This window comes from Sander lucioperca, chromosome 12 (genome assembly GCF_008315115.2).
Source record: "Sander lucioperca isolate FBNREF2018 chromosome 12, SLUC_FBN_1.2, whole genome shotgun sequence".
NCBI classification, from domain to species: Eukaryota; Metazoa; Chordata; class Actinopteri; order Perciformes; family Percidae; genus Sander; species Sander lucioperca.
In genome coordinates this window covers 22,609,064-22,620,171 of record NC_050184.1, presented here as the reverse complement: position 1 = coordinate 22,620,171, position 11,108 = coordinate 22,609,064, and the positions used below count along the sequence as shown (strand labels likewise).

General features: G+C 40.3%; 1 long non-coding RNA gene across 1 annotated transcript; it reads right to left on the bottom strand.

Annotated features, from left to right (window-relative positions):
- Positions 1–7,957: 7,957 nt before the first annotated feature.
- Positions 7,958–10,674, bottom strand: LOC116060440. Its single transcript, XR_004107506.1, has 4 exons — positions 10,638–10,674; positions 10,426–10,530; positions 8,585–8,683; positions 7,958–7,991 (listed from the first exon to the last, which is right to left on the bottom strand). It is a non-coding gene; the product is annotated as an uncharacterized LOC116060440 (long non-coding RNA).
- Between the last annotated feature and the right edge of the window lie 434 nt (positions 10,675–11,108).

Below are 11,108 nucleotides of genomic sequence, written 5' to 3'. Positions count from 1 at the left end.
CAATGATACCTCACACAAGACTCTACCTTAGATGGGTCAGCATTTATGAAAGGGGGCGTGGCTTGAACATAGGGGGCGGGCCAAACCATCACCAATGAAGAAGCAACTCTCTGCTGAGTTCAATGACACCTCACACAAGACTCTTCCTTAAATGGGTCACCAGTTATAAAAAGGGGCGTGGCTAAATTATAGGGGCCGGGTCAACCCATCACCAATTAAAAAGGAAGTCTCTGCTGAGTTCAGTGATACCTCACACAAGGGTCTACCTTAATCGGTTCAAATGTTATGAAAGGGGCGTGGCTTAAGCATAGGGGGCGGGCCAAAACATCACCAATGAAGAAGGAACTCTCTGCTGAGTTCATTGATACCTCACACAATGGTCAACCTTAAATCGTTCAAATGTTATGAAAGGGGGCGTGGCTTGTAAATAGGGGGCGGGCCTAACCATCACCAATGAAGAAGGAACTCTGCTGAGTTCAATGACACCTCACACAAGACCCTACCTTAAACGGTTCAAATGTTATGAAAGGGGGCGTGGCCTGAGTAAGTGGGCGTGGTTATATTATAGGGGCCGGCTCATTATCACATGTAGACCACACATTCTAAGTTTCATGTAAATCGGATGATGTTTGTCATATAAGGCGCATTTCCTGTTGCCAGCGGGGGGCGCTATGACCAAAAGTCAAATATGGCCTGTAGGTGTCCTCAGGCCTGGACCCTTGTCAATCGTGAGAATTTTCGGGCAGATACGACAACGTACACTCAAGTTACAACAATTTATTTGTTCATCGCTCAACACTCAAAATGGCCGCCACGCCACGCCCACACCGTCTGACGAAAAGTTTTTCTTTTAATAAATTTTCATCTTTAAGGTGTTGGGATGATAGAGACCAAGTTTGAAGTACATCGGATGAAATCTCTAGGAGGAGTTCGTTAAAGTATAGCACCTTGATTTTTAGGCCTACTTCCTGTTGCCACTAGGGGGCGCTATGACTTTAAGTAAATTTCGGCCTTTATTTGTCCTCAGGGTTGGACTCTTATGAATCCTGAAAAGTTTCGAGCCAATCGGACAATGTACACTCGAGTTACACCCACTTCCTGTTTCGGCGGCGAAACGCACAAAATGGCCGCCCCGCCACGGCCACGCCCTATGATGAAAAGTTTTTCTTTTAACAACTTTTCATCTTTAATGTCTTAAGATGGCACAGACCGAATTTGAAGTTGATCAGATGAAATCTCTAGGAGGAGTTCATTAAAGAACGACATGTGGAAATGGCCAAAATCGCACTAATTTCGAACTTTGAAATCAAAATGGTGGACTTCCTGTTGGGCTTAGGGTATGGCTTCAATGACGTTTTTTGTACATCTTGACATGTTACATATGTGTACCAAGTTTCGTGAGTCTACGTTAAACGCACTGCAGGGGCTCAATTTTTTTAACATTTTAGGGGGCGCTAGTGAGCCATTTTTTGGTGAGTTTTTGAATATGTTAAGCCCCTCAAAAAGCCAATTCATTTGCCGGGAAAATAATAATAATAATAATTCCTTCAGTTTCAATACGGCCTTCGCCGCTGTCGGCGCTCGGGCCCTAATAATTCACTGAGCACGTTTAAAGAAATGGTTACAAAGCACCATGTAGCATTCTCAATCTCAATTCTAAATGTTTTAAACTTTTTATATTTGCTGTTATGTAAAAACTCAGAAGCAGCTGGACTCTGGATAAGTGAAGAAAGTTCTGGAAACTTTGATGATTTCTATAGAAGCGTTTAATGAAATCTGGATCAAGGAGAATCAGGATTAAACAGTAGAGTTTAACCCCAGTGTAGTGTTGAGTAGTACCATCCCAACTCTGAAGTTCCTGTCTTCCTGGAGGAGTATTTAAACTCACGCTGGACATACAAGGTTAGACATTACCAAATAAGGTCCTTCTTTACTTATCTATGCATGTGTGAAGATGCTGTTGAATCATTTACAACCACTACTCTTACCTAGAAGTCCTGTTGTAGGTACCCCAGATCACATGGGGTAAAACTGTCTCAACATACACACTGTGAGTATATAAGATGGATATTCTACCACAGATCCCTCCTAATGAGGTCTAAAAGGCCTGAATCAACCTTCCAGCATCCAAATACCACCTCAGGAAACTCACACACAATTTCAGAAATGTTCACAGTTACAATAACACATCAAAACATTCAATATACATGTGTAGATGTTAAATACATTTCTGATTCATACTTATGTATTTAACCTAAATCAATCATATTCAAAGTTGTTATACTAATCAATCAAACCTCACCAAAATGATTTTTGGCTGTGAGGAATAATAAGTAATTATATAGATTAAAACTTATTAAAGTAAAAAATACATGAAAGTAAATCACACTTTCAAAATCCTTAATGTAAAACTATCACAACACTAATGCAGAAGGGAAACTAAGATTTTTGTTTATATTATGAAAGCAAAAGTAGTCCCAACGTATATTTAAGTACAGTAGTAAAAGAATATAGCTGACTTTCTGTTGGGGTGAGGGGATGGGTCCGAGAGGCTTTTCTTTAAAGGAATACGCCATCGTTTGTTGAAATAGGGTTATTCACCATCTCCTCTATATTTATATAGGTGGGCAAATGCATTTTTTTTCTCAGTGCATTTTTTGTCTTAGTCCGGCAACGCCGGCGCTAGCTTAGCTTAGCGTAGTGAATGAAATCCTTTGTTGCTGGTTAGCATGTCGTGGGTAAAAGTGAGCAACAACAACAAAAAAACAACCTAATTACTTCTTGTGGCCTGCATATTCACAATAAGCACAAATAGCAATGCAGATTAAGACTAGACAATTTCGTAGGCAGATATTGACTTGGGACTATATTGTGTGAAGCACAGCCGAAGCACTGCTACATGGGCGCAGAGATCACGCAGCACCTGAAACCCCCCAACTTCCGTAAACATACCGGCGTGAATATTAGCTGGTTATTTTTCCTACAGTAGACAGTGAATGGCGATGAACATGATGCAATGATACGAACCAGAGTTTTCAGAAGAGGAGCTGCGTGCTTTGGAAATAGAACAACAGGAGGAGGAGGTTGCGGTTGCTCAACAGCCCGAGGACGTGAGGATGAGAGCCGACACGAACTGGTGGTGTGAGTGTGGGGGAATATACCAACACATGCCGACTGAAATAAAGTGTCTGTGCTGTGGCGAGTGGGACAAGGTACTGCCATCGATGACCAGGCTCAACGTGTCAGATCAAGATGAGCGTGCCCGCAGTACGTTGTGTCACAGCTACCGAGGATTTCTCAACGTTGATCCATCCTGTGGTCCTCGACTTTTTTTTCGGTGCGATAAAGTCAACTGGGAAAACATTGAATGGACCCAATAAACAGCTGTCCACAGAGTAAGTGATTATTGTAAACATGACGCATGGTTATTTTATGGGATAGATCAACCCATATTAGACCTGCACTCACACAGAGTTGCTGCATGATATCTCTGCCCCAAGTAGCAGTGCTTTGGCTGTAAGCTACTTCCACCCAATATAGTCCCAAATCAATATCTGCCTAGGAAATCGTCTAGTCTTAATCTGCATCGCTATTTGTACTCGTGAATACGCAGGCCACAAGAAGAAATTAGGTTGTTTTTTGTTGTTGGCTCACTTTTACTCACAACATGCTAACCGGCAACAACGGATTCCATTCACTACGCTAAGCTAGCACTGGCATTGCCGGACTAAGACAATACATGCACTGAGAATAAAAATGTGTTTGCCCACCTATATAAATATAGAGGAGACGGTGAATAACCCTATTTCAACAAGTGGTGTATTCCTTTAAGGCTAGAGGTAATACATACAGTATGTCTTCCACATTTTGTACATTTTGGTGAAACGAAACATGAGTGCTACTGTGTTGAAATCAGACTCCAGCCCGAAACCCTCATCAGATGTCAATTGTCACTACTTCTGATACATGTGCAAAGTTTCAACCTTTTGAGTACATTAAGCCTGTCAGAATAATTATTCATAAACAGAGTGATGACAATGGGGCCTTTGCCAACCAAAGTCTATACTCAGACCCAAATTATAGATAACGTGTCACAATTGAAGATGAAAAAAGAAACTCCATTGACTACAAAGGTACGGTGGCCCAGAGAGATCAACGAAATGCAACCCAAGAAAACACATGCAAATAAAACACACTGCGAAGAAGTAACACTCCAGCAAAATGAGAATCACATTCTCTAATTTAACAACACACACATGGCCAAGGGCGGAACATTGGGTTCAACATTGGGGAGGTTGAGATCTCCACCCAGGGCTGTAGTCTAAATATATATATCCTTATACAGTATATATATATATATATATATATATATATATATATATATATATATATATATATATATATATATTAGGGCTGTCAAAATAACGCGTTAATTTCGATTAATTAATCTGAGAAAAAATAACGCGTTAAAAAAAATAACGCAGATTAAAGCAGATTAATCCATTCCATATTGAGGTTTGACCCGGAGCCGTTCTAGCCACCACTGGACTGTAAAATGAAGGAGGGAGACGAGAATGTGCTGCCTGGATCATTAACTGGAACATTTACTTGTAAAAATCTTCTTCCTGCCAACCCTGGCTACCGAAATCTGGAGCCACTGATATGTCTGCTCTTCTCTCTGGTGCTCTGAAGACGATACAGGAAACACAAACACTGCTGCATGTGACGCTAGTTAAAACTATACTCAACAGCAGCTAACGTTAGCCTACCGCTAGCTAGTAGCTGGATTAAACACGGTTACAATGCTGACAGCTACCTCTAAACGGTGTAAAGTTTGACTGTGTTTTACTGTAGAGGACTGGGACTCAACACCAGGATGTAACAATCTGCAGCTGCCGTCGGAAAAACAACACAGACGGTGCGTTCAATGAAACTGGTAAACTACAGCTTCGTGGTGCATTTGAAGTTATTGTAAATGTCCTTGGTGGGTGTTCTTGTCGTTCAACAGCAATTTACTAGTGAAATAAGTTATTGTTATTGTTATACATTATTATTAATGTATAACTATTAATGTTAACAACATTTAATTTTGACCATATGGCCTTAGCAATAAACAAGCCGTTCTTTAATGTCACCAACTGTTGTTTAGTACCCTTTGTTTTCTTTTCTTTTTTTACTTTCTTAAAAAGTATCGGTTCAGGCACCGTTAATTATGTATGCGATTAATTTCGATTAATTAATCACAGTCTATAATTAATTAGATTAATTGTTTTAATCGATTGACGGCCCTTATATATATATATATATATATATAAATTCCTGGCTCAAAATGGGCCTTTTTGGGGGAACATATGAAAATGGGGGTAGGACATTTTCAGCGTCAAACACTTCATTTTCTGCATTCAGATCATTTTTCTATGCACCAATTTGTGTTGGAAATATCTTTATTTATGAGAAGGAAATACAAGTGACAATTTAAAGTATTAAAATATAATGTCATATAAGGCAGTAAGGGGGCTTTTACATTAGGGACCTGGGCCTGGATGCTAAAGTTGACCTCAAAGTCTTGTTCGTTTGATAAGTGTGAACACATATGGACAAAAGACTATCAATATTGGATCTTATAGTATGGATTTATTGCACAAAGTCCTCTGAAAGAAATATGAGTTCCAGCACTCACGAGTCGCACCCGCCGTGCTGTGTGCTTGAAAAACACGGAGAAGGGTTGGGCGCAACCAAGTCTCAAACAGTGTGAAAAAATGTTTTTCTTTGCTTGCCATTACATTGAATCAAGAAAGCCAACCACTTATCTTTTATAACAGTTAATATCTTACATTCATCATCATGAACTGGGCACTTTTGATTATTGGGGGGGGTTAAACCCCCCGCCCCCATCCCCCCTGCAAATTATGCCTATGCACATGGCATAAAGAAATGCATTGCAAGTACAGAAATAATTGGCTTCTGCTTTGTCTTTGCAGTGTATCATCTTTCTATAAATGCAGAGCACAAACTGGACGCTTGAATATGGCTGGGTTACAATAATGGATTCTCCAATTAAAATGGATCTTTGTTTAAGTGATCTGAAATCGATTAATAAAATCCAGGAATGGATCTTATAATATCTACCTTTTCACCATGGATGAGAAAGTAAAAAGTCCTTTAAAAAAAAACGCTTTGGGGCTCAGTTCTTAATGTAAACATGAACCTGGTGCATTATAAAACATCTGAGAGTTGCTTCTTGCTTGATACAATTTATAGCATAAGTTGTTTGAGACTCTCTTCTATATCCAGATAAACTGGTGTAGTAACTGAAGTTTAACTACCCTAACCTGATTGATATCCAATCAGAAATGTGATCCAATCGGGACGCTGAGAATAGGAATCGATTCAGGAAATCAGTGATACTGAGCCCTGCGCTCCAGCTCATGTGTGTTGTATTTGTGAGATTGTAGAATAGCTTATGTCCGGATCCCTGCTGGCTGGATCGATGCTCTGGTAGGTGGAGTTTTCCAAGGTGAAGACTGGAGGACAGTTCTCGTAGGAGAAATCTGGGGCAACCTGAGGAAACTAACAAACAGATATTTGACAGAGAGAGAGAGAAACCAAGAAAAGGAAAGCCAACAAAGATGTCTCTGAGCTACATTAAACAGAAAATTAGAGTGATGGACTGTGAAGAAAGATGTTTAGGTTCTGTTTACATTTTGATGTTAACATTGTCAATACTATATATTACTATATAAATATTGTCTATTTTCAATAAACTGCCAACTTACAAGTTAGGGGCCAGACAGCTTTGCTGCTGGTTCCACAAGTATTTGCAGGTATTATTACGGTGAAATATGCCTTCCAATGCATAAAAAAGTCCTATGCTAAACTTTCTTAAATGGCTTTGTAGGCTCAGTCTTAATGGTGGGTGGAGTTGCAGCAACCGTCTAATGTTTCCAACTTATTCATTGAGTAAATATTCATGTTTATCAAAATTATTTTGTGGAACCTATATGGTATAAGTTGATGATAACTGAACAAACAAAGGGAGTAATATATTCCAATTTGTATAGTAATATCCTGGTAACAACCTAGAAACAGGGTTAACAAAGGTTAACAAGACTTCCTTTTACAGTCCGGTTTTTGCTTACGTACTGAGTAAATTGTCTACAAGAAAATACCCAGTACTACCTTAGAGATAAACTCTCAGCAGGTGAGTACTGATGTGATGTTTCATATTTTCTAAGGTAAATCAAATTATAAAACTAAAAATCTAAATATACATATAGACAAGTACCCAATAAAACTTGGGCTGTGACAAATACAACCCTGGATAACTAAATGGTACCTTTTATTGCTGTAATTAAGGGGGTATTTCTATGGATACGTTGCCTATTTTCTAAAGAAGTACATAAATGTATCTGAGTCATTACTATCCTAAACTGGTCAGAACTGCATGGTACTTTGGTGCATTAACGAGTAATATTTGAGGTTTTACCTTCAGCTGTTTTAACTATAATTACCTACTAATTACCAGTGGTAGTTATCTAGTAATGTTATAATGTCTCGTTGGTCAGCGCCAGGTGGCCAGGTTTGCCAGGGAACCTGGCTGGGCTCAGTCCGAAGAAGCAACATGGAACGGGGGGTGTTGCTTGTGCATATGTATCAAAAAACAGCTTGGAGTATTCAGCTATCTTTGAGACCCTAAATGGAGTCCTTCTAGGAATCCAGTAGGGGACTCCATAGTTCTGCTGGGAGACTTCAATACGCACATGAGGAATGATGAGACACCTGGAGAGGCGTGATTGGTAGGCATGGCCCAAGCAGCCGTTCGTTGTTAGACTGCTGTGGTAGTCACAGATTGTCTAAGTATGACAATTTTCTATCAATCCTCATCTCTAATGATTATCATGTGCACTGGTACATGTTAGCCAACAGAGAGGAAACAGAGTTAAAGAAAGTTACCTCCAAGTTCATGCCATCTGACTTTCCTCCAGTGGAACCTGTGGAGCAGACAAAATATTGATTTTTATTATTACGAGTAATTATGAAGCAGATGATGTCATGTTAAATGCATGTTGTATGTGTTTGTCATCCATTCTGTTTTTCTTTTTCTACCACTCCCCTGTTTTCTTTCCAGGTGTGAAAACAATGATTGGTTTTCCCCAGTACCATAGAAATGGACATAACACAATCGGGGGCTGGTCCGTGAAGGTCCCTCTCCTGACTGTTAGCACGTTGTAGCCTGAGAAACTAATTTCACCTGGTCATCTGAACAGATTCTTATAGTTAATAAAAACTGCAAACATGGTATATGTATTGGCCGCCACTGAAACATCCTTCTACCTGCCCTGTGTATAGGATTTAGTTTTCTGAGAATGTTGTATGTTTCTTTAATCAAGTTACTATTCATTAAATGTTGTGTAACTCAGGTTTGTGTTGCTGTGTCCTCGTGTTGATTTGTTCCAGAGAAATACATAACAGAGGAACACTGTCAGAACAAAATTTTATTTAAAAAATTAATTGTTGAAGTGGTAAAAACCACGACCTGAGAAATGGGAATTTTGTTATTGTTGAGTTGTTCCTGTTGTCTCACCTTTAGGTTTGCACTTCCTCCGAATACAGATGATTGTCTGCGCCAGCACAGAGATGATGACAATGATGAGAAGAGTCACGACCAAATACAACAGCACACCTTTGTAAAGAAGAGAGAAGGTGGTTTTACGGACACTTCCTAGTTGATAATGACTTTACATTTGGGTTTGAGGCCCTGTTCATGCAGTGCTGTCAAACTAACCCCTCAATGATTACTGTCATATTAAACTCAACTGTTAGGTAGTACAATTTATTTTACCTAGCTTGGGGACAAAAAAAACATTTTGTTCAGGAGAAGAAGTACAAAGAGCTAAACTGTCCAGCGTTCCTCTTTGCAGTGTGATAGAATGACATTTACATGTAACAGTTTTTCATCACAGAATTTCATCCGTTAAAGCCAGTGTGTAGATGTACCTCTGGGTGATGGTGTCTCAGTGTGTAGATGTACCTCTTGGTGATGGTGTCTCAGTGTGTACATGTACCTCTGGGTGATGGTGTCTCAGTGTGTACATGTACCTCTGGGTGATGGTGTCTCAGTGTGTAGATGTACCTCTGGGTGATGTTGTCTCAGTGTGTAGATGTACCTCTGAGTGATGGTGTCTCAGTGTGTAGATGTACCTCTGAGTGATAGTGTCTCACTGTGTATATGCAGAGGCAGCGCCAGGGAGGGGCTAGGGGGTGCTGTTGCTACCCCTAGGATTGCCATAGCACCCCCTTAGCACCCCCAAGAAATTGCTGTGGTTGATTTATAAATAAATAAAAAATCATCAATGTGTAAATAGTATAATTTATATTTGAAAAATGAATAAATACATTAATAAAACAAACCGATTATTTTTAGGCTAAAAAACACAGGTGATCGTATTTGGCCAAAGGGTGCAGCACACATTGAACTTTTGACCGTACTTCCACAGTAACATATTCACAAAGAAGAAGAAGAGCTCAATATTTGGAGCCGTTAGGATTAGAGAAGTGAGTATAACGCTAGCAAAGGATAGTTTTTTACTCCCTAAACGCCAAGGTGTGGAGACTTTATCAAAATCTGTAAATGAGACTGAGCGATATGGTGAACTTGTCACCAACCGGGACAAAGAAAAGCGGCCGGAGGAAGATGACCTGACCACGGCTGTGATTGCTGCTGAGGATGCTTAACTTCACCCTGCTGTACATGACATTAGAGCAGGGGATCCCACAGCCAGGCCACAGTGGGTGAGTCAGCTGATAGGGGTCCATGCAAGAACTTTACTCTTATCTCTGTCTTGTAGAAGAGCATTACAGTGAACATGTGTTTTACAGAAATGTGAATAAATGGATCATCGAATCTAAAGTTATGCAGTGCACTGGACATCGGTGTATTTTTAGCCCAGAAATCGCATTCGCCCTCCATGGCTTATTTAGATATATTAAGTCACTACAGATATGACAACATTATTTTGACCATACGTGCAAGTGTGAAAACTGTGTGAGGATACATGCACGTGTGTGTTTATGTGTGTGCTTGGCTATGGGTGGTGTATTTGGCCTGCTGCATTAATCTTCTAAGCCACTGTATGAGAGCTGCAGTAATGATTGGTTGAACCCGGCTTGTTGGCTGGTATTTGAAATATGTTTGATGGGCTAATCAGCATTCTATGGTGCTGTTGTATCAGCAACTTTAAATCAATCTCTCTCGTTCGCTCGCTTAGTAAACCGCGGCGGAGGTGGGTGGGCATCTGTGCGAGTGTGTGTAACATTAGCCTATTTGTGTCAAGGGAAACTCAAAATTTCAGAGCACCCTCACTGAAACGTCCAGCAACCCCAAAGCACCAGCAAAAGAACATTTCTGGTGCCACCACTGTGTACATGTACCTCTGGGTGTTGGTGTCTCAGTGTGTGGAGCTGTGGAGGTTGATGGGACTGATGATGGAAACATCGGCAGAGTCCTGATTGGTTGAGACGTGGTCGAAGCTGTGAACAACAAAAATATGCAGATACAAAGAAGTTCAGATCTGCGCTTGCGTGTGTGTGTGTGTGTGTGTGACACAAATTATTTTCACTTTTAAGATTAGACTCACCATCTGTGAAAACGATCGTAAACCCTTGGCTAGGATCTGGAGAGAAAGCTATGTTGTTACATCCCATGTCCTTCTGTCTCATTTAGATGCCCTATTTCCAAGATGGGATTAAGCATGTGTTACAGTGTAGTGTCAGAGTGAGCAGTATAACCCCAGAGTGATGGAGGGGGAGGAGTGGAGAGCTGTGGGTCTTGTGTTTGGAGGAGGGACTCCATCATTTAAAGAAGTAACTAGTTCCTGGTTTGCCAGTGAAGAAGGAAGAGAGGCAGCGGTAAACCATCTTCGTCTCAACATGAACGTCTGTCCCACTTTGATCTGCTTCTTCTTCCTCTGTGAGTACATTCACTTTGGATTTCTCTCACTCTGTCCTGCTGTTGTTTTCTGTCTTTTCTTTATTGATCAGTGGTCTAACACTTTCTCATGACAGCTTTCTATGTTGAAACATGATGAGGACCCATCACTGACATAGAA